Source organism: Heliconius melpomene, chromosome 14 (assembly GCF_056956725.1).
Source record: "Heliconius melpomene rosina isolate 202511_hmr_F chromosome 14, ASM5695672v1, whole genome shotgun sequence".
Classification (NCBI taxonomy): Eukaryota; Metazoa; Arthropoda; class Insecta; order Lepidoptera; family Nymphalidae; genus Heliconius; species Heliconius melpomene.
Genome location: NC_140402.1, coordinates 8,370,814 through 8,396,516, shown reverse-complemented (window position 1 = coordinate 8,396,516; position 25,703 = coordinate 8,370,814). Strand labels below are relative to the sequence as shown.

The window sequence follows — 25,703 nt, the reverse complement described above, 5'->3', positions numbered from 1 at the left end:
ATGTTTTTGGTAGTTTCAGTACGACCAGTTTTAAATTTGAAGCGTCACTCGGGGAAATGGTATATTTTCATTTTCTCGCTCTAGTAATAGGACGAAACGAGGAGTTGAGTTTTGCCACTCGTTTTTGTGTCATTTCGAAAGGGTGAAAAGTAGAGAACGAAGTATTTTATCACCGAGTTTCCCCGCCTACGTAATATACAGCGTGAAGCAAAAAAAAAAATTAAACATATTATTCTTAAGAATATAATACATTTTTCCTTCCTTCCATTTTCATATCATTTCCTTCCATTTTCATCCTTCCATATTTAAATTTAATACAATTTCACGTTGCCAAGTACAGTTTATCTTTATAGATACAAACTGCTAAAACTTTACTTGAGTGAACATCAGTTTGTCTCAAAGTTGTTTAACTAATATTTATTACTTAAATAAAAGACGTCTTAATGCCTGGAGGGTTACTGAATATCACGATTGTGAGTTTGGTAACGAGGCAAAGTGCGGCGTTTAGTTCCGCCACTTAACACAGAATGCCTCAAGAATTCGGTCTTAATGGGAAACAGAGTGTTAAATTTCTAGGTTCCCGTTGAGCTCAAAAATATATTAAACAAAAGTGAATAAAGGTGAAACTACTAGGCACATAAAAATCGAGGACGATATGTATATGAGATTACTTCTAGTTTTACAATATAATGACAAATAAATCTATATATATAAAATCGAAAGGTCACTCACTCATCACGAAATCTCAGAAACTACAAGAGCTAGGAATCTGAAATTTTGCATAGGAGTTACTTATAGGACGAAGGTGCTCGCTAAGACGGGAATTCGCAATATTCGACTTCTAAGGAGTTCTTTTTGGGGTTGAAAGTTTGTATGAAACTTCGTTACTACAAATGCTAGGAGTCTCAAATTTCACATGGACGTCACTTATAGGACGTAGGTAGTCATGGAGATAGAAATTAATAATAACATAGTTCACGCAGGCGAAGCCGCGGGCGGGCCGCTAGTGTATTCATATAAAATAGTATACACGAACACTATACAACTTTCACTATATATAAAGACTTAATACTGCATTTAAAAGACCAAAATAAAAACGAAATCGACCAAAATGAAATAACAATTATCATCCTTAAAAATTGTACAAAACATTAAAAAAATTGTGGCTATCCCCAGACACTCAGTCCTAAATGTTAAATGTGCTGAATGAACGTATGTTGGCGTCATTAGCAAACCGCTAAGTGGTCATTACGACCCATGACGTCACTTCCCATATAATTTTTAGTCTACTTCCTGCCATATTTATTAAAATCCACCATTTTCTCCACATCTTCCTTTGTCCGGCCATCGTTTTCTTAAACTTAAACGATTTCTTTGGCGTTATAATAAACAAAAAAGGACCGGGAAGATCTTTTGAATTTCACTTTTGCCAAACAAAGAATGGACCGTTTTGTTCAAAGGAAACCAGCCATTTAATCCCCTTTGAAATTTCTATACTAAAACAATTCTTTATACTTGATTGTGCCCTCCCATTGTTTTCGATAGAAGCGTTAATCAAAATATTGGGGTATAAATTAAGGTTGCAAATTAAACACGCGATCAGCTCGAGCATTCCCTTTTGTTTGTTTGACGTTTGTTTGAAAAACCTTGGAGGAAACTTATATTACTGAATCATCATTCCCATGCTCATGTTTTCTGTTTATGTTAAAGGACTGTCTTTAGGTATATTAGGTTTTCTCTGCCTACCAAGCTAAAATAAGGCGTCAAAAATATATCTATCTTTCTTGAATTTGGGTCCTGAAATGACTTTTGACGAACTCTACTAAATATTTTTTTTTTTTGTTCTCACCGTATTCATGGGAACCTAGGAATATTCCTAGAATATATTGTCTGAATATATATATATATATAGTGTTCAGACAATATATTCCTATTAAGACACTTTCGTTCCCCATTTTCCACTGAATTTTAGAGGCATTATGTGGCTGAACTCCATGCCGTGCTTTGCGTCGTTGCCTAAGCGAGCGAGCGAGGTTAGGGTAAATATTACGTTTTGCCGAGTGAGAATCGAACCCAGTACCTATTCCGTTTACTTTTACTTTTTTTTTCTATGAATATTGCCCACATAGGAATTGAATAGATAACCACCACACAGCATACAAATGGAGTAAGTCAAACATATTCAAACTTCAGTGCGAAAATGTAATTTATTTACTCTGAAGATTATAGGTGCGAGTACATATTTGTCGAGTTCACACGAACTAAACTAATCATATTAGGAAAAGATGTTCTAGGAATTGGTATAAGGGGCGTCGTGCCTTTGTTCTAGATATAGTAATGTAATATTTAGTATTTCTTCCTCATTTGGTGAAACAATTTTAAAAGGACTGTACTTTGAGACCAGCTTGAGTTCGATTCTAATTCTTGGGAATGTTCAATATCTCAAAAACTCGTTGGTGCTTGCGGAACGGAATTTCGTAACACTAGTTTCACAAAAAACTGGTTAAAAAAAAACGTAGAATGATATGCCAGCAAAAAAAGTCATTCTAATAACGACCTTTTGGAAGTGTAACACTTTATAGTCGTTGCTCCGAAAAAGTAGCCTTTGATGTAGTTTTATGATCTCAGAGGTACATTAAGTTTGGCGAGGAGCCATTGAGTCGTAGATTTTCAAACTTTTAATTATTTCGTTTAGTTTTGTTATCACTTTCTCTATTTTATTACCTCGGTTGATATATTGGAGTCGGTAGCCTTAACCAATTATTTTCATTTCCTCTTTCACGTGAAAATGTTTATTACACTAGATATTATATTCACAATGTAATTTCTTTAAACAATATTGGATAACTTAAAATAATATATATATATATAATATAAACAATATTCCTTTACAATACGAATTCATATAATACTCTTTACATTTTTCATTTCTTTACAAATACATGGAGTCTTGTCCTTTAAAATTAGGTTTTCCAGAGCAAACTACATTGTATATGCAAAACAGGAGGAAACATGCTGTGCATAGCTTTACTTGAGCACTATTTGAAATTCGTACAATAACCTATCGCCAGATGTCGTATTAATAAATAATCTATATTGTCTCATTACATACGATTTAATAAATAAATTTACAGAAGAATAAAATATTATTTAGAAGTCAATTGCGACGCAGCAACTTACTGTAAATGCGACATAATGTGGGTTCGATTCCCACTCGAAATATTTAATATTTTCATTTCCTTGCTCTCACTCATCACTCAACACGCAATGTTTTCAGAATTTGTTGCAAAGTGGACAACGGACGTCCGTTGCTTAGCTTCTTAGCACTTGGTAATCATTTTTTGATTCTGAAAATACCACAAATAAGCAGAGGAAACCTAGAGTCTATATACTCTGTTTAATATTCTTTCCGTCTAAACTGGAGACATTAACACATGATAAGGCTCAAGTCCTGCAGCAAAATGAAGTTAATTATTACCTGCGAGTAGCAACCGAACTTCCAACCATCATGTTAGGTAGGTCAGGTTTGCACCAATTGCCTTATATAATCTAGCTTATTTCCAACCGATCTAGACTTGATTGAGCAGCTATCTAGACCTAATAATAGGCATACAAAGTATCACACATTTAGCACGGGATCAACAGATGAATCAAGCTGGACGCGTCTAACGCGAGCTGTACTCGAGCGATTTGTGGTGTTGCTAATTAATGGCTCACACCGGTGCCATGATGTTCTCAAAGTTCTGGTTAGTTGTCATTTTAGTTAAAATCTGGTTTGAGTAAAAAAGGATTTTTTTAAGTTATTACGTACCCTAAAGAAAAGGAAAAAAAATAAAATTTATTTTTTTAACAAAAGTATATTTTTAGGATAGATTTTTATTGTGGTTTGTTTACTCTTTTTACCATTAATGAGTACAAAATGGAAATATCATCATTAAGCATAAGCAAGTATCAATAAAATCGTTTTTTAACATTAATTCTAGTTCTCTGATTTGCTTCTCATCTAGAAATATTTATGTATCAAATAGGTACTTTTATGTCGCTTTCGAGTTTTATTCAGCCACCCAACATATTGTTACTACAGAGTAAAGCTTATTATGTAGATAATTATTATATTAACATAGAAACAGAAAAAAAAACAAAATAATAATAATAAAAAAATCCATAATAATCAAAAGTTTGACCACCAACGAACCTATGTATTGATTAATTAGAGCTAGCGTGCACCGCCGTCCACCCTTAATGACAGCACTGTACAAATTGTACTGCTGATAGCGCGTTATTTAACTTAAATTTACATAGTAAGTAGATAGAGAATTTGCGAATTGATGATGTGTTCTAAAGTGATATTAGATCACTATGTTTTTCACGCATCACGCTGTTTCCCGCAAGTAACATGGTAAGCAGAGAGAACGTGGGAACATAGCGTTAAGACTATCCGTTTCAAATAACACTATCATTGCTAACTTTCCGCCGATTTCTGGAAGCTTTATGTGTTGAGTGGCGGAACTCAACGCCGTGGCTTATATCGTTACCAGAGCAAATAAAATCAAAATATTTAATATACATATTTGATTATCTCAGTGGGAATGTAACCACATTTATTGTTTACACTCGCATGCTAACGACAACTACCTTCTTTCACTTCATAATATAAAAGAAATACATAGGTAAATTGTACATATCTAATCGAACATATCTAAAAATATATATTATTTAAATGTCTGCCCTCATAGTAATGTCACTAGACGAACATTACTTTTTAGCTATTTAAACTATGTCGGTGTTGAATTGGAGAAATCTACACTGTGCTTTTATTTGTTTTGTTACTAGGGTTAAAAAATTAAAATAATGTATTTCTTAAAATGGGAGTCGAACCCATAAACATAGACGCTGTATTGTATTAGCCACGACAGCCCACCAAGGTGGTGAGCGGTATATCCATGATATAAGTTTACTTTTATTATTTTTTCATAACCCAGCCATCTATTTAAGCAGTATGTACATTTACGTTGTGGGCGTATACTAAAATTACTAAACTAACATTTGCTCTGTCGAAAATTAGTCTTGAAACCTGATAAAGGAAACAGATACTCTTGCAGCCGTACAAGTATAAGTAAAGAGGTCAAATAAAACTTTATTAAAACCTCAAACGATTTTAACACAGATATTTCAATACCTACGGTAATTCTTATTGTTTCTAATTTCTGTTCCTAACTGATTTCCTTTTTTTTGAAAAGAAACAAATAAGCAACACATAGAAAAATGTGAATTTTGCCATTTTTTTTGGTCATCATCATTTCATCATTGGGATCATTTGGGATCGTTGGTTCAAACTCCACATAATAAGGAGAAAAGTAATAATAAACGTCTGACCAAGAACGAGTCTGAAATTTAAATAATTTTCATTCCCTCGCTCTGAGGCAAAGCTCAGCGTTAAGTTACGCAACAAGCAAGGTCTCGTAATGAGAACGTAGAGATCTCAGAGACTTAACTATATCTTCTCCTTACATTGTATTTTATCTTTATTTATCTCTGTCAACTTTACAGCTAAGATATATTACACATCATTCCAGAAGTAGTGTACTTAATTATTTGAATCACAAAATTAGTGTCAATTTGTGTGAAACACGCCCTAATGTATCTTCATTTCTAAATATACATATATCTTATTTACAGAAGCTGTAAAATATCTATACACTTAATTAAACAAGATTGGGGATAAAACAAAGCAGCCGGCGCCACGGGCTTAGTTATTATTGGCTTAATGCATACAGACAGACAGAATTATTAGTAAATATTCTATCGAAAAAAAACATGACTGTTATATGCCGTAACTTAACGCCCTCTAAATCAATTTACTCAATAAACACAAAAAGATCACCCTTGCAAACCTTCGATTATCAAATAAAATATATGAAAAATTTATAATAAAAGCTAAATTTTCTAAGTAATTTTAATTTCCTATTACTTATCTTTGTAACATTTTTAAATTGACATTTTAGAATGAAAGAAAAGTACTATTTTAGAACAAATAAATAAATTGTTTATAATTGTAGCGGGCGTATAAACGTAATAAACGTACAACAAAAAACTAACAAAAGGACCGTGTGTAGTCGCGTTAATTTTATTCCAATGTCATCCAGACAGACGCGGCATGCATCGTATACGCCGTAGTACATTCCTTCCTATCTTATCTAATAATAGAATCATGCTTAATCATGATAATTAAGAGTTCAAATCCCACTGGATATGTATGTAATGTTGATAGTGGCGTATGGGGCACAAGCTTGTAGACACGATGTTTTGGGTTCGATTCCCACTCGGGAGACTATAATATTTAATATTTTCATTTCCTCGCTCTGGCAATGCCGCGAAGCGCTTGGAATTGCTTCAATAACATCGCGCAAAGTGGAGAACGGAGTGTCTTAACTCTAGGTTCCCTGTTTCTAGGCTGTGCGGGATTCAGGGTGAAGCTAAAAAATGTAGACAGAGAGCAACATTACGTCCCAAATTTGATAAGCAACGTAAGTAAATAAATGACGATAAAAAACAATATTTACATTGTTCTTTTAGTTTCGGAAGTGTCTATAGGATACAGGGAGAAACTTTAGGGGAACCGCTGTAAACAAATAATATATTAACTATATCGATTTTCTACATGAACCCCAGTCTGCATATATACAGATATATACTCGTACATATATACATATATAACTCCTTTGTCACACGATAACGCTATCCACAAACAGACATCCGTCGTCATAGCCACCTTCTTTGATGTGTGATACTCCCGATACACTCGATTCTTGTTAATTACCGTCAATCACGTCCACGCTAATTAAATTAAAGTAATTAAATCAAGACAAGTTCAATTACACGAGTCGTTCGTGTTTTAGAATTATATGTAGATATCTCCTTTGATTTAAATTTTATTGATTTTCAGAACAAATAGTAAGTCGAGGCCGAGCGCGGTGTTGAATTCCGCCACTCTAACACTCCAGAATTCAGCGAAAAGTAGAGAATGACATAGTTTTAATGGGAACGAACTTAACACTAGGTTCCCAGATTCCCTTTGCCTACCCTGCCTTTCGTGAAGATATCATATCATCCACACCATCTGGATACGTGGCGCTCCACTACTGTGCGGTTTCGTAGAAATTTCCTTCCACACGCCACCGAACTGTGGAACAGTCTACCCGCGGCAGTGTTTCCAGGTCGGTACGATATGGATACCTTTAAAAATCACGTCTATCTCCACCTCAAAGGCCGGCAACGCACCTGTAGCTCCTCTGGTACTGCACGGGGTCGTGGGCGGCGGTGATCACCACCAGGTGACCCGAACGCTCGTTTGCCTTGTCCTTTTTCCATAAAAAAAAAGATAGAAAAAGATAAGAAAATCGGAGGAAACACGTTTAATATTATTTCTATTAATGTTTCAGATACAAGTTTTATAGCCGTTAATAAAATAGGACAGCTGTCGAACCGTTTTCATTATAGCGTGGGAAATGCTACTTAAATAACTACTTTGTGTGAACATACGAAGGTATATTGCGATAGTGAAAATCTCTTCATCGATCATTGTGAAATAATTATGAAAGTAATATTCTGCAAGGCACGTGATGGTGGTGGGTTCGATTTCTATTAGAGTAAAGAAACTATGATAATTTTCACTTTGGTCATAAGACGAAGTACACCGTCTCGAAAATTAGGCAGAAAAAGGGGATCACCTTAAAAGTGAGGAACTAAAGTGTCGTAATGGAAACAGAGTATTTACACTAGGTTCCCAATTTGCCTCTACCTATCCTGCTATGTACGGGATACAGGACGAAGCTAAAAAATAAATCTTTAGAAAAATCTCTCATTCCCTCTGCCTAACCTACTACATAGGAAATACAGTATGAAACTATATTTTATTCATTTATTTTAAATATATAAGAGCATTTTCCTAAAAATATATATAACGTGAAAACATAGTAAAAATAATAAACAAACTATAAAAGCTCAACGTTCCCCTCGTGTGTACCCTCGAGTACCCTCACACTCAACTTCAATACAAATATCCTGAGAATATTAACAAAATCGTTATTGCCAACTAAGTTGGATGAAGTTTGAAAAAACAACTTGGCAAATGCTTGTTTTTACCTCTTTTACTAACACTTATAGTTTTTGTTTTGGGATGGAAGCGGCGAATTGTTGGGGAAATATGGAATTGCAAAAAAAATATTATTTATAGTTATTTTTATAGCTTCACGCTGTAAGAAATTATTCATCAACATAATTCATTCCCGTTAGTGGGAATTGACCCTACTACCAAGTTTATAGCCAAATGCTTTACCGCTGCTCTACGACGGCCGTAGCTGACAGTCGTAGTAACAATATGTAAACTGCTAATATCGAAGTTATGAATTCAATTCGCATTTAGAATAATATTATTTAATAATAATGGTAATTGATATTTAACCTTAATTGAGAAACGTAGTGATATACCACTAGACGTAAGTTGGATCACATAAAGTCCAAATGGTATCCCCATTTGGACTTACTTTACTACTTTTTAATAAGCAGATATACTACCGTATATGTAAAAAAATGGGACAAGAATTGTGATATTTTATTATTATTTTTTATTTATTTCTGGATATTGAATATTATGCAAAAAATTATATATATTGAAGCTGTCGTGAGGCAAAAGTGGTAGATGATACACTCAAAGGGTGGAAAATTAAGAACTAAAGTATATAACAGAATAGAAAACATGACAAAAAGTAAATCTCTCTCAGAAACATATTGCAGTAACGCAAGTTTTGAGATGAAATACGTCTGCTCTGTAAAATTTATCAAATGTCAGATTCCTCCATGTTCTGCGATTACGAGAAATTGCTCCGATCTGATGCCATAATCCGATAGAGTTTGCAGATTTCAACCAATATCTCTATGTATATACTAAGTTCGATACAATGTGTTTTTTAGCTTTACTCTTTATCCTGCACATAGCAGGGTAGGCAGAGGGAACCTGGGTACGTAGTGATAGGATATTTCTTTCCCAGATCATCATTTTATCTCGATACCAGAATTAGGAAATGAAAATATTAATTAGTTTAATTTCATCGACTGATCGAATCCACAACACACATAATATTTTTGTGTAAGCAAGATGGGAATAAGAGTGATATTTAAAATAAAAGTCCTTGAAAGGATTAAAGGCGTATATTTTAGTATTATTTATATATTTTCGAAAATTCGACGGTTTAAATACTTTGCAGTAGTAATTATATTTAATGAAAAATGAAAGCTATTTTAGCTTTCATTTTCGCGACACGACAAAAGACGGCAATTAGATATCAACGATTAAGATCTAAAACTAGAGAATTAAGTGATTTAAAAGTGAATTCTCTCGTCCTATGCGGGAAAAGCGTGATTTAATATTTGTGGAAAAATATATTTGACGTGACGTGACGACAAAAATATATTTAAAAATGTATAGAAAAACCTTTCGTGCATAACTCTTAAGCCGATACGAACCTTCTCACGTACTCGAAGGGCAAGGGTTTAAAATATGATATTCGTCACAATGACAATAACTCTTTTGTTCTCCAATAAATCGTAGTAGATAACTTCTCTATATGCGGGAAATAATTATATGATATATTTCCCGCATATATCGTTTTAAGCTTAAGTATATTTCCATTTTCTCGCACTGGTAACTAAATAAAGCGCGGCGTTAAGTTCCGCCCTTCAACACGCAACATCTAGGGAAATCACCAAAAACGGAGTGTCTTAACACTAGATTCCTTCAGCCTACCCTGCTATATGCGAGATAAAGCGTGAAAGCATGTTTTTTATTTAATTTTGTTGTTCACGTGTTAGAAAACGACTTGTAAAGGGCTATGATCCAATATCGCGTATTTGAGACAGAAATTGACAGAACACATCACACGTATAAAAGATGCATACAGTGAAACTGTCATTCATATTCGTTCGATCATAACTTCACAACTGACTGAATTTCATTTGATTCAGTTAGTCCTAGGTTTTCGGAATTTTAAATTATTTAGAAAATTTTGTGTGAAAATATCAAATACTAGTGGCCCGCCCGCGGCTTCGCCTGCGTGAACTACGTTATTATTAATTTCTGTCTCCATGAGAACCTACGTCCTATAAGTGACGTCCATGTAAAATTTGAGACTCCTAGCATTTGTAGTAACGAAGTTTCATACAAACTTTCAACCCCAAAAACAACCCCTTAGAAGTGGAATATTGCAAATTCCCGTCTTAGCGAGCACCTACGTCCTATAAGTAACTCCTATGCAAAATTTGAGATTCCTAGCACATGTAGTTCATGAGATTTCGTGATAAGTGAGTGATCTTTCGATTTTATATATATAGATAGACTAGCGGACGCGCGCAGCTTCGCCCGCTTATTTGCACTTTTAGGGGTGAATTCTAATAAACCACGAAACACGCGTTCAATGAAATAATTTTCAGAGTTTAAATTTCAAATCTTATAAAAATCGGTGGCGATTTTAATTTTTTTCCATACAAACTTTCAACCCCTATTTCATCCCCTTAGGAGTAGAATATTGCAAATTCCCGTCTTAGCGAGCACATACGTCCTATAAGTAACGCCTATGCATAATTTGAGATTCCTAGCACATGTAGTTTCTGAGATTTCGTGATGAGTGAGTGACCTTTCGATTTTATATATATAGATTAATAATTAATTCCCCCGAGAGAGGATCGAACCTACCACCATCGCACGTTCAAAAAAAAATCTGTGGTTCCAAATCATCCATTCAAATATACCAACTATGCTACTCAGTACAAAACTAGTATTTCCATTATTCAAACACAAAGGCGACTGTAATAAATACTAATTGCTCACCACATTTTGGGTTTTGTGACCGCGCTCTCTGTTGATGTTTGTAACGCACCATTATATTATGCACCGCCTAATTAAATATAACATAATTAATCAGATAGTGGTTTTCAGATAATGATTGTATTAATTTTCAATGACATTTTGAGGGTATTCGTTAATTGTCTTTATTTATTGACGGCGTTAGGGTTTGTGTTAATTTTTCATTTGCTCACGCCGTTTGTCACTTTTTTTGTAACTTCACGGTGTATTCCTGAGAGAGAGAGAGAGAGAGAAAAAAACCACCTTGTGTTAGAACACTTCATTCTGTTCTCCACTTTCCGCCGCAATATTATAATTTCCTCGCGTGGCAGAACGCGGCCTATCAATGCCTAAAAAATTCGGCGAAAAGTGAGGAAAGGAAGAGTCCTATTGGGTAACTTCTCTGGTAAAATGAGTAACTATGAAATTAATGCTCTATAATTATAATCTTTTATAGCTTTTGTCAATAAATGGACTATCCAATAAAATATATTGATTCAAGTCGAACCAGTACTTCCTTAGATTAGCGCGTTCAGTCGAACATATTCTTTATTTGTATAATAATAGTATAGAAGACTAGATATCAGGCTAAGTTCATATATTTTGTGATCACAGTTGTACACGTTTGGGATAGGGATAAGGTATTTTCTATTGAGCCATTAAGTTTGAAATAATTGCATTGAACCCATTCCTCACGAATACATATCGAGATTGGTATTCCAGTCTGCTTTTACCCTTACACTCTATGCCACATATAGCAGGGAAGGCAGAGCAACCTGGCAACCTGGAAAATTAGTGCTAAGATACTTTGCCCCCATTAAAACAGTTTTGTACCCCACTTTTTGCACAATTCTCAAAGCATTCCATATTGATTGGCGGAACTTAACGCCTGGTCTTGCCAGACCAGCCTTGCCTTTGCCTTGCCTTACCAGAGGGTGAGAATGAAAATATAAAAACTGTAAGTGTTTACAGGCGTATACCTCTGTCCTCCTGCGCTACGACCTTATATTGCTGTCTTTTTTCAGGAATATAAGGTAAAGCTCAAAAAAAGGAATAACAATAACTTGAAAAAAGAAAAGTATAAAAAGATTTATAAGGAAAATTTCAACAAAAAAAAGCAATTTTATAATAAAAATTAAAAATTTACATAATAAAATTATAATTTAACTTCCACTAAAGCTAAAACACTATATTTCACTTCAAAATAACGGTTTCAGTATTAGCATAATTCATAGTAATAGATCAGGGATAAAAATGTTTCTAACGAGTGTTTAGTAACGAACAACCCTCCGGGGAGCTGGCTCGACGAAAATACGAGATCAGTTGGAAATTGGGTGAAAATATATGTGTTAATTATATGAAAACGTATAAAAAAATTAAACGTAATACCAGCGCCTTTTGGCAACTGTCCGAAGCGCGGGTTCAAATCTCGGTATGTTTATTTTTTTTGTTTTCCAAAAAAAATATTTAAACGACACTTTATCTTTTTCTGAAAACTTGATTGTGTTGAGGTCGATTCCCACTCGAGCTAATATATATTTTTTAAATTTTTAACTTTTATATACAAAGCAGGACGTCTTATTCTGTCACTCAACACACTAAAAAATTTGGACGGAAAGTTAGGAACACAGTGTCTTAACACTAGGTCCCCTCTACTTACTCTGCTGTGTGCAGTATTCAATTCCGCCACTCAACATATAATGCCTCCAGAATTGGGCCAAAAATATCTTAATGGAAACGAAGTTAACACTAGGTTCCTAAATTCCCAGTGTCAACCTAGCTACACCCAGGATGTAGCGAAAAGCTAAAATATAACAAAAAAGAAAAAAATACTTGCGAAAAAATGTATTACCTCCCTTTAAAAATTCACCAGACAGCACACCAGCTACGTAAAACTTAACACAATTTCGTATACGACAATTACTAAAAAGTTGTTTGCACCCGTTTATTTGGAAAACGACAGTACAATGGCGCTTATAAAATTTTGTTAAAAGCTTTAAAATGTTTCTAACTTATTTATAAATTGAAAACAAATAAGGGTATAAGGAATTTATATAAATACAGCATCATATTATAGGTAGGACTCAAGTGTTAAAACATTCCGCTCTCCATTTTCCGCAGAATTTTCTAGCTTAAGTATTGAGTGGAACTTAAAGCTATGTCATCTACTATGTAATCATTACCCATGTACGGATTGAACTTACAACCGTTGCGTTTACAACCAATCTTTGTTCTATTGCGCAACGAAGGTCTTATAATATATTATTTAGTTATTTTTGATATTAAAAATTGTAATTTACTAAAAAAACATTTGATAAAGCTATCAAAGTTTATGAATAAAAATATTTTAACATTAAATGAAAGGGTTAATTAAAATCATGAATTTCAAACTGAGGTCAGTGGGTTCGAATAATTAGGGTATGAATAAGATCGTTGTGAATAGGAAAGATAGTTGCGGGTAAACGCTGTAAAGGAAAATGATATTTAAATAATATTAGACTGTATAGATTGATATCGTGCGAAATGAGATAGCGTTTGACTTTAAGCGCGACGCTAAAGGTGTAGGTTCGATTCCCACTCGAGGGAATTAAATATAAATATTTATTTAAATGAATTGAAAAGGGAATTAAATATAAATTGTATTAAAATACTTTAATTTCAGTGCTCTGGTGACGAGGCAAAGCGTTGAGTTCCAGAAGAAGAAGAAATCGGCGGTAAGTGGGAAATGGAATTGTCTTAACACTACGTTCCTAGAATCCCTCTTGCCTATATTTTTATGGGATACAACGAGAAGCTAAAAAAATGTTATTTTCATTTCCTCGCTCTTGTAAGAAAAAAGGTAGCGTTCAGTTCCGACTCACTAATTCCAGTACAAAATTCTGGCGAAAAGTACAAAACGGAGAGTTTTGACATAAGCAGGATAGAGTGAGAGAGTCTACCATGCTATGCAGCTAGAAGTTAATAAACATTTTCTTTTAATAGGATACGTATTTATAAAAATTATACATAGAAACAAACCGCAAAAAAATATTTATTCAGTGGAAAAATTTTAAATATAAAATTTTGTCTAAATAATTTAATTATCACAGTACGTTGTCACGCTTTAAATTTTGATAGTGAAAATAAAGTTACTTTTTTGTTGCTACGTTTATATAGATATTGTTATAATAATAAAAACTGTTAATAATAATATTAGGTCCGTCATGGCGTAGCAGCAAAGCGTCTGATTGTAAAAGCGACGTAGTGGTTTCAATTCCCGCTAGAAAGTATTTAATTATTTTCATTTGTTTGCAGGAAAAATTGTAAAACTAAAATAAAAATATTAAAGAATTGGTACTCAACGTCGCGCTTTGCTTCGTTACCAGGACGAGCCTTTCCCAGAGGGCCTCTGCCTCTACCTACCCTGCTGTGAGCGGGATACAGTGTGAAGCTGATATTTTTTTTTAAATATTTTAAAACTTTATTCAAGATTATTTGAAAATATTTAAAACGACATTCTACGTAGAATTTAATTTTTCGAACTTACAAAATGTTTGCTGACAGAATAAGATAGTGGAGCGGTTTGCAAAAGTATACAAATAAAATTTTAGTTTGTAATCTTACAAAGATACTCCTTAGTAACGGGGATTTAAATGTACAAGATTTAAAACTATTTCTAATATCTTTTATAATGACGCCAGAGCCTGGCGTCAAAACATAGTGTGGCGTTAAGTTCCGCCACTCATCACACAATGTCCCAAAAATTCGGCGGAAAGTGAGGAACGAAAGTGTCTTAATGGGAACTCAGCACAAATTGTCTCAGCACTAGGTCAGGACGTAGTGCTGAGTGTAACAACACTATGTTTACGGGTTCCCTTTGCCTTTACTGCTATTTTTGGAATACTACGAAACTAAAAAGCAAAAAATATATATTATAAGCCTGAACTAAATACTAAATTAAGAATAACAAACTAAGACAATTTACCCCTAAATTAGTTGACGCAGGAAATATTGAAACAAACTTAATTTAAATGGAGTGTGCAAAACTGTAAAGCCTCTTTATCTTTTGTTTTACCATCTCTAGGCTTAGAGGTTAAAATTTGGTATTAGGTACCCTTATTTTAGGTTCACGATGTGTCCCGTTTGATAAGCCGAGGTAACCTAAGAATCTGGTGTTAAGATTAATTCATTAATAATTTCGTTCGAATTAATTTCTACCGAATAATTAGATGCTCTTACTAAACATTTTGAGTTGCAAGCATCTTCACGTTTTTTTCTGTATTCCGTTCCGTTCCGTTAAATTCCATTGCCTTATTTATGCAGAATTTTTGAGAAATTGTATGACTTAACGCCTAGGACTTAACGCCATTTTTACTGTTACCGCCGTTAGATAGCGTCTAACTTCCAATTTGATGGTTGTGTGATCCTCACTCGGAGGAATAAGTTTTTTATCCACTCTGGTAAGACGAAACGAGGCGCTGAGTTATGCTACTCAAAACGGAAAATAGGGACCTAAGTAAGTTTCCGACACAGAGTGTTTAATTATTTTTATTTCTTCAATCTAGTAACAAGACAAATCACGGTGTTGAGTTTCGCCAGAAATTCGATGCTATATTACAGGCTTTATTTGTGCTAGTATATAAAATCTATCTAGTCGTATATAAAATGCATAGAATAAAGCCACAGTGACGAAAAACTGAAATATTTTTCCGAGTCATTGACCCTGACAAGAGATTTATGGAGCATTTTTTGTGGAAAAAATATCCGCCCATGAGTTTAAATATTCCATTGATATCTTTAATTTAGTTATTTTTTTGCTTCACGCTCTATCCTGGATGTATCGCTCTATCCTAATACCAATTCTGTTCCTGAACACTTCTGTTCCTTACATTCCACCAGTTCTCTAGGCTTTGCGCGTTAAGCAGCGAAACTTAACGCCGCGTTTAGCCTCATTTCCAGAACTGGAAATAAAACTACCAATAAAAATTTGACTTTTCATATATAAGAACCTAATGTTAAACATTATAGAAATAAATTTAACTACATTATAGACGAATTTTAACTAATCGGATGTAACCAACAGTTTCATTGTAACAACATGACATACATACATACATACATATATAAGACAGACCGACAGTATAATACCCACATGTATAATATACATGTCGGTATACATGTCGGTATTATACATGTCGGTCGGTCTGTTACGCATATCTTCACGCCTCACGCTTACCGCTCATCAGATTGTGTTACAGTGCGGTATTGTTTAAGCAATATATAGAACAAGTGAATGAAGTGTTTGAATTTTCATTATTTATGCAGGATAGATTTTGTTTGGATAACATGTAAATTTGCGGAATTAATTTCTCGAATGTTTCGAATGTAGGGCGGAAAATGGGGAGCATAGTGTCTTAACTCTATGCTCTCTCGTGAACACATTTATTAAGTCGAGTATACTATATAATAAAATCTAGGAATCTCAATTACACCTGTAATTGTTGTATTTCCATAAAACTTGACAATTATAAGTCTAATATACAACAATATAATATTATCGTATCATCAAGCTGTTCTGATGATGGAATTGGAATATGGCTGACGGAACCCTGGACTGCCTACGAGTGCGCGCGTTTTTAGTCTTTTAAACTATTAATTTATCAAGTTACAAGGTGCATGTTGATAACCTTGTTATTATATTATATTAAATGCACGTCACGATAGTTGCAGGTTCTAATCTCTCCACGGTAAAGTCCTTATATCAGCTTCAAAAGCTTAGTTTGATAGATAGCTCAGATTTGCGCTAGTCATACAGAATTTTAAGCATGAACTCAAGTGGGAGATTAGAGTTATTTATGAGTTAATTTTCCTTTGTGTATCTAGTGTTACCTGACATGTGGGTTCGATTCCCACTCGAGTAAATTAAATAGTTAACATTTTTATTTCCTAGCGTTGGTACCAGACCAAACGCAGAGTTCTTCCGCCCCTCAACACGTTATGCCTTCGGAATTCAGCGAAAAGTGGGTAACGGTGTGTATTAACACTAGGTTCTCTCTACACTCTTCCATATGAGATATTGTAGTTGGAAGGGGATGGTCTCAAAATTAATAATATTTTATCACAAATACAGAATCAAAATAAACAAAACATATGAAAACAAACGCGTGACTAATGAGCTTAGTTTATTTCTAACATCAACAGTAAGTGTAAATAAACGCTCACAAACGGCTTGCTGTATGAAGTTAAAGTGAAATTTTCACCAAATACACGTTGTTCTCTCAAATTATTACTTTTGTATTCGTATTTACTTACCTTAGTTAGTGGATTCGCTTTATTTAAATATAGCTATGAATAGATTACATTAAAATATTATAGATGTCTATAACTCATTATTATTGTAAATCGTATTTAATTTTAACAAAGTGTAATTTAGGAGTGGATTGAGGTTTGGTGATGAAGGAAGAAAGAATAAGAACTGAGGAGTGAGGATTTACGGTTCAGGATAAGGGACTAAGGATTGAGGATTGAAGGTTAATGACAAGGACAAAAGTAAAAAATTACAGATATTTCATAGAAACAAATAATTACAAACCTATATTTGTAATTAATTTCATACAAAATGAATGCATAAGCCTGCAAACTTAACTTTGTCAACTTTTACAAGTGTTACTTCCCGTTGACCTTCGATCCTAATAAGTAATAGGTACGAAAGCCTCGGTGAGCGTCTCCGACTCACACTTGACCGGTTTCATAACCAATTACAAATATTTTCATATAATTAAACAATATAAGAACTGTATAATATCATTATACAAGTACATGAAATTACACAGTATAAATTGTCTAAAGGAAAACCGCGTCTCGTCATTACGCTAGTGCTCCTCTAATTACTAATCACCAGCCCTAGAAAGCGTAAAACAAACCCCTTGAAGTAATTATTCATGAAATCTAGTAATTATTCCGGGAGACGAAATGGCGATAAGCCGGGGAAATTAAGAAGACGTTTACACGTTTATTTAAATTTTCTTTACTCATCTCTCTTCCTTTTCTTTATTTAATGGCTAAGTGATTAATCACTTTGCCTGTTTGACACTTATATAAATTTTGTTTGTGTAGAAGAATTTAGCAATATTATTAGCTATTAAATAAGGATGTTTTAACTCAAGGTTCCCTCAGCCTACTCTGCTAAGTAATATATGTTGGATACAGTACAAAATTTTTTTTTTAATAAAAAAGAAAATCAGTTGCACGCTGTATCCCGCACAAGGCAGGGTACAGGGTATTCTTAGCAGAACTGCCTTCGGAGCCAGTAGCCATTATGCTCATTCGACAATTCAAAAGTGCTTGCAAAAACCCTATTTATTAAAAAAATGCGACTCAATGAAACGGAAAGTCGGAGCACTAAGTTCCCATTAAGCTACTTCGATTCCCCACTTTTCACTAAATTCTGGAGGCATTGGGTGATGACCGGCAGAACTCCGCCCTTTGTCTTGTAAATATTCATTCCCTTGAGTGAGAATCGAACCCACAATAAACGCTGTGCCGCTGCACTATGACGGCTTCATACAATTACTACAAGACGCCTAAAGTTCGCAAAGATATCGCAAAGCTTTACGCTCGACGATTTTAGAAATTGTACTTAATTACGCGTAACAACGCCCCTTGGAAGCTCGATCTCGTTTAGTTTTGTGAAATATAATCTTGTTTTTAAGTTGACGCTTCATATTTGTATAGTATGCTGTTTAATATTTTTAAAGTGTTGCCACACTTTGGAAAGGAAAATACTTTTTTTATAGGGAATCTTATACGTAGTTAGTTTCTCGGACGGGTTCCGAGATGTACAGAATCAAAATAATTCAATTTAGATAATTCAATAATTCAATTTGAGTTTCTATTTAAATTTAATAGTATACTCTTCTATACAAAATTAAGAAAGCTAAAAATATTATGAATGTATATATAAAAATAAATGTTACCGCAAGGGAAAGAAATGAAATATTAGGATTTCACAAGAAATCAAACCGACAACCGTCGTGATAACAGTCGCATGATTGTGCACCTGGATAGATCCGCCTCTTTTCTGATATACCTACATATATATTATATACAATAAGTTGTCACTCTACCTAGTTTCCCTCGAGTGCTCTTTTATATTACAAAATGACCACTCTCATCAACTCGAAAGAGGGACTTTTTAAACGATTAAATATCAATTTTCTTTTATTTCTTCCGCGAAGTCCCGTAAGTCGGCGCGGCGGTATATTTACAAAGTGTCATTATGGTAGATTATTGTTTTTTATCTTTCAAATGAAATTTATAGGAACTTTACGTTGGGTGAGAAATTTTGAAAGATTAAATTTTTGAGCGAAAATGATATGACAATGATATGAAAGCGAAATTCACATTGCATGGTAGACAGACGGAACCTGGGAACCTAGTGTAAGACATTCCGTTCCCCCTTGTGAAACTGGCCAGGAGGCCAGTCGTGTGACTGTACCTGTAACGCGAATGGTTGGGGTTCAATCTCCATTGAAGGAAATTTATTAAAATTTATGGTATACCTACAGCTTAAAGCTGATTTAAAAATTCAGAAAAAAATCCCAATATCTTCATTTCATCTCCTATTCGAACTCAACCCTAACTCTCACATATTCAAATGACAACGTGGCGACTCGTTTAGAAGACGAATATTAAAGTGTATGTATTTGGTTAACAAGTTTTTGTAATTAAAACGTGCTCGTCTCGAGGGCTTGTTTGATAATGACGACTGAGTGGGACTTTGCAGTACTTACGCGCTATTGCTTCGTACTTTATAGTAGCTGGATACATGTATTATGTTAATTAATTATGTAAGAGTAAGTAAGAAAATTCAAAGCACATTTTGGAAGAATATCTATATTTATTAAATGCAGTGGGGCCGTCATGCCACAGCGATACAACTTGTGACAGTAAAATATGAGTCTCATAGCATTTGAGAGCAATCAGAGGCCAGTAACGTAATGTTGAGTCACTCCGTTACCGACTTTTCGAGATATTGGAGGTGCAGTGACAAATTTCACTTCCCGTCGTCTTTATATCGAAAAATGGTAATAACTTATTGCCCCATGTAAGAATCGAACTATCCTCACATTTACTATTAAACGAAGACGTTAGGCTGTGCCACTGCATTACAATAATATTAATAAAATTTACCTACAAAATATATTTTTAAAATATTCTCCATTTCATACATAACGTGAGACTGACCTGCCAAGTCCAGGTACCAGGGTGTCTTCACCGCGATATATCTTAGCGCCACAGCATCCGACGCTAGTAGAACAATTGTACTGTACATTGTAAGGTACAAATGTCACAACCAAGCAAGTTATATGAATGGAAATGAAAATAAAATTGTATTTATTAAGAATATAATATGTATAAATGCGTCGTGGCGCAGCGGCCAAGTAGTTGTAAGTTTGATCCCCACTCGAGGAAATAAAATATATATTTACATTTATATTTTCATTTTCTTCGCTCTGGTGTCCAGGCAAAGAGCGGCGTTGAGTTCCGCCACTCAACACGCGATGCCATCAGAATCCGAAAGAAAGTGGGGAACGGAGTGTCTTAACACTAGGTTCCCTCTACCTACACTGACTGAGCGGAATACAGCGTGAAGCTGATTATGCCAAAACAACATTTACAAATTTTAAACTTATCAATTTGTTAGAATTTCCAAAGGAATTTCTATAGTCGAGTAGAATTTGCATCTGAAGGATGGACAGGTAGATTGACAAGCAAGATAGAATTTTGCAGATCACTGAGAAAATATTCGATGTATCCTGCAAGAATTGTTTTGGCAAGAATTTTTAAATGTAAGAATTTTACCATTGTTACTCAGTAATGTTCCCTGTGGTGACTCTTGTAAAAACAAAAAAATCAAGATTTTTTTAAATAATCCTCCTAGAGTATGAGATATTAGATAGAGTAGGAGGGTTTTAGTTAAAATGTGACATTATGTAAATGACGTACAATAGTAGAAAAGCTAATATTTTCAATTGTACTCTCTATTTTCTCCACGGAGAAGTAACAACAAATATTATTTTTTCATACATAAAACAAACACAAAATAAAAACATTAATACTTTTAAAATCAACCTCTGTTTACTGTATAAAGTAAATTAGGCGAAGAGCTTCTCCATAAAAATACTTTGTAAGAGGCAAAAATAACGAAGTTATTTAGTCTATCTACTGCGTCGCAAAGCTTTAGAGAAACAAGGAAGCAGATCTAGGTTTTCTAATTTACTTGTAATTTTATGTTCATTTGTTCTTCATTTTAAATAATTGTAGCTTAGAAAAATACTTTTAGAGACAAGTTTTGAGGTTCGATTCCCATTCGAGGTAATGAAATCTTGAATATTATAATTTCTTCGCTCTGGTGTCGAAGCAAAACGCAGCGTTGAGAACCGCCACGTAACACATAATACATCGAAAAGTTAGAAACGAAGTGTTTCAACTAAGTTCCCTATACCTATCCTGCTATTTGCGGGATACAGCGTGAAGCTGAAAAAAAAGCTAACCCTATTATAGGTTAAAAAACGTAGACAAAAGTTATCTTTCCCTCTATAATGAAATAAATTAATGAAACATAATATACATTAAATTAAAACACGAACGACCCCGTTTGTGAAACATTAACGTTTTGATTTAATTATCTTAATTTAATTAGTGGAAGCGTGATTGACGATAATTAACAAGGTTTCTTATCTCACACGTAAAGTGTGGTGACTATAGCGACTGTGGATAAGGAAATTTATTTGTTCAATTAATAGACTGGGATCCGACCGTTGAATCCTGCATAAACGAGTTTTCTTAATTAAACCTATATTAATGAATAATACATGATTAGTAGAACAGATTACACCTGGGTTGCCTGGAAGAATCCTGCCGCAATCACCTTTAATTACATTTTTTCGTAACTCGTTTTTGGAGAAAATTGCACCCATACGTTTTTTATATGAATCGCACATCATTTGAAAGATAATCGCATAAGAAATTGGAAAATTGAGGGTTGCCAGCTCTCAGTCTGCCGCAAGTCTAGGGTTGCCTGGTTTAAACATGTCACTAAATGTTAATAATTTGCACTCATGTGTTTTTTTAATGAATTATATATCAAATTAAAGCTTTTTTTTTTCTGAACACTATAAAACAGGGTTGCCTGGAAAATTTCTGCCGCAAACAGGGGTTGCCAGCGTTTGAAATATTTTATTCCGGTTCCGTTTGACTATGAGAATAGACGATGAAATGCGCGGTCTGCCTTATGTTTTAAAGTAAAATATTATATAATAGAAGGTCAATCTTAAAATCAATGTTTATTCTAATTGTTCACCTGTTAAATGATTATTTTAATGATATTAAGTACACGCAGAAAACTATTTAAAGATCATAGGGCAGAAGAAATCATCCTTATTTTTCAAGTAAAATAATGAATCTATAATATTGAGTCTTTGCAAAATCTATTTTCTAAATACTAATATTTATTTATTAATTTAAATAACCCTTTTAAAACAACTAAATTATCTAATTAAGTAAATTCATTAACTTAATAAAAAAATTCTATAAACTATTAATATACATACATATACATCTTGTTCCCTTAATATAATGAAGGGTGACCATTATTGCGGATATTTTTTTTATTAATTATATTGAAAAATACATTTCAATAAACTCTCTGTCTCTCTCTTCGTCCTCTACTTGTTTGATTTGATTTGATTTGATTTTTTTTCACGCAATTTTTAATAATTTGCATAGGAAAGAAATATATATAATAGAATTATAATAAACAAAACTAAGTTAGCATAATAAATTCGAAGAAAATCCGACAGTAATGCCGACTAATAAACGCTATTTACGGTTTATGACCAAGAGTCGGCAAATATCAATTAGTTGGCTATTTTTTACTATAGATAAACATTTTGCGGCGCGATACAAAGCAAACCAAATGCAATAAAATTATTTTCGAAGATGTATTGTTTCTAAATGCAATAAAAGTGCAGATGTCCAAATGAGTTGTTTTTGAGCATATTACTTAGTTACTTACCTTTCGTTTTGGAGTAACGACGTTTTTACTTGACAGAAATGAAGATGTGAAAATGTGATAGAATTTAACAAGGAATCTTTCCAAAAGTGTAAAATTATGTTATTGTTTCGCCAAAAAATGAATTTTAAATACAGTGACATTTTTTTAAATAGTGACACAATGCACGGTTATCATTTACAGTGTTACAAAAAGTTCATTGTTTAAAAACAAAAATATAAAGAAGTATTTTTTAATTATTTTCTAATGCAAAACGTAAATATACTTTAATGTTTAATATTATATAGTTTAATAAAATGTGACAATTGTGGCCGTGGGAATTGCCTTAGTTTTGATTACACTAAGTTAGGGACGTGAGTGAGTGATTACGCTTTATTATAATTATAAGAACAGTTCTTTCAGACCTAAATGCCTTAAAAACTATCAGCATAGACGGACAAGTTCTTGCTAGCGACATTTTTTTATCAATATTTTTTAATAGTTTTTATTAGTTGAATAGTTTTCATTTACTTTGCAAAAACGTAAATATTCGTACCAAAAAGATGGGCGCCATAGTTCTTTCTACGGATACGGACGGCGTTGTCAAATCAAACAAGCAGAGGGCGAAGAGAGAGAGAGATTGTTTATTGAAATGTAATTTTCCATATTTTCTTAATTAATAAAAAAATATCCGCAATAATTGTCACCTCTCATTATATTAAGGAAACATGTTGTAATTAATACCTTATAGTAGATCGATATTTGTATACATTTACTTAATTAGATAATTTAGTTGTTTTAAAAGGGTTATTTAAATTAATAAATAAATATTAGTATTTAGAAAATAGATTTTGCAAAGACTCAATATTATAGATTCATTATTTTACTTGAAAAATAAGGATGATTTCTTCTGCCCTATGATCTTTAAATAGTTTTCTGCGTGTACTTAATATCATTAAAATAATCATTTAACAGGTGAACAATTAGAATAAACATTGATTTTAAGATTGACCTTCTATTATATAATATTTTACTTTAAAACATAAGGCAGACCGCGCATTTCATCGTCTATTCTCATAGTCAAACGGAACCGGAATAAAATATTTCAAACGCTGGCAACCCCTGTTTGCGGCAGAAATTTTCCAGGCAACCCTGTTTTATAGTGTTCAGAAAAAAAAAAGCTTTAATTTGATATATAATTCATTAAAAAAACACATGAGTGCAAATTATTAACATTTAGTGACATGTTTAAACCAGGCAACCCTAGACTTGCGGCAGACTGAGAGCTGGCAACCCTCAATTTTCCAATTTCTTATGCGATTATCTTTCAAATGATGTGCGATTCATATAAAAAACGTATGGGTGCAATTTTCTCCAAAAACGAGTTACGAAAAAATGTAATTAAAGGTGATTGCGGCAGGATTCTTCCAGGCAACCCAGGTGTAATCTGTTCTACTAATCATGTATTATTCATTAATATAGGTTTAATTAAGAAAACTCGTTTATGCAGGATTCAACGGCCGGATCTCAGGGTATAATATTATTATTCAATGGTAAAATATTATTGATATATTTATTTATTTTTTCAGCTTCACGCTGTATCCCGCACACAGTAGGGTAGGCAGAGGGAATTTAGTGTTAAACACTCCGTTCCCCACTTTCTGCCGAATTTTGGAGACATTGTGTGCGATACCAGAGCAAGTATATGAAAAAAATACACTTAAATAAATATTTAATTTCTTCGAGCGGGGATTGAACCCACAATCGTTGTGTTAGTTAGTCACCCTTATGCCGCTGCGAGACGACGGCCTTAAAATAATATAACAGACTAGCACGTAATAGCAAGAAGTTAAGGTTGAGAATTGAATGCAAGCTAAGAGAGCAATGGATACACAAGTGAATGTCGCAAGCGATTCTAGCCGACTCTTTAAACGTGGCGATGCTAGCTAGCAGCCTACGACACGCATAGCAAAAAAACTCGGAACAGGTTTGAATTGTTCCAATGCGCTGCGTGCGGATGATTCTAGTAAATGTAATAATATTAATTTTGAATAAGTAATGTTCCCTACACTTGAAAAACATGTACACTTTGCCCCCAAAAGATATATAGAAACACAACACATACTTATGTTGACTGCAATCGTCGTGTTAGTCTACAATGTTGAAAGCCATTGTGTATCGATGTTCAATTGTACCTTATCTTGAGGTGTTGTCAATTTTTTTATTTTATAACATAAGATGTAATTTTTTTATTTTTTTAAATTGTTAGACTTTATATTTTGTTAAAAAAATATTTATTTTATTATCTGTCTTTTTTTTATAGTGTTATTTTCTTAAGAGTCATCCCATGTGGCCAAAGACTGAAATTGTGACTTTAAGTTACTTAAATCGTTGTGATGCGTAAAGTTTAATAAAAAGCGATTTTATTTATATTGATTTTGTTTGATTTGAGGCTATTCATGTAAACTAAAACATAAAATTGTCTTCTTCCCTTAAAAAACAGACGGAATATAACCAATAAATACAGTGGTCTGACAGACCCGACGTCCATATTCCATATGTGTGTTATAAAAAAATCACGTCCATAGTTAAAGGTTAAGAATATCATGAGCATGCATATACTTACCTGTCGGCGCGGCGACGTCGCACACGCTTCTTTCAAGAAATCAGCAAACTAGCGTCGGTATGTAGCTAATGGCGGCGAGCCGATTTTAAATCAACGCAACACTTAGGAATACACTATACACACACTTTTATTGAATTACTTCT

At 33.6% G+C, this 25,703-nt stretch overlaps 1 protein-coding gene across 2 annotated transcripts in view; it reads right to left on the bottom strand.

The window, feature by feature from the left end:
• The window catches only part of LOC146532291 (zwei Ig domain protein zig-8-like), a 226,182-nt gene extending 200,479 nt beyond the window's left edge, over window positions 1-25,703 (bottom strand). For both annotated transcript variants that reach the window (XM_085197251.1, XM_085197252.1), the window contains exon 1: window positions 25,561-25,703. The gene's annotated coding sequence lies outside the window, so the exon portion shown is untranslated. The remainder of the gene's footprint in view (window positions 1-25,560) is intronic.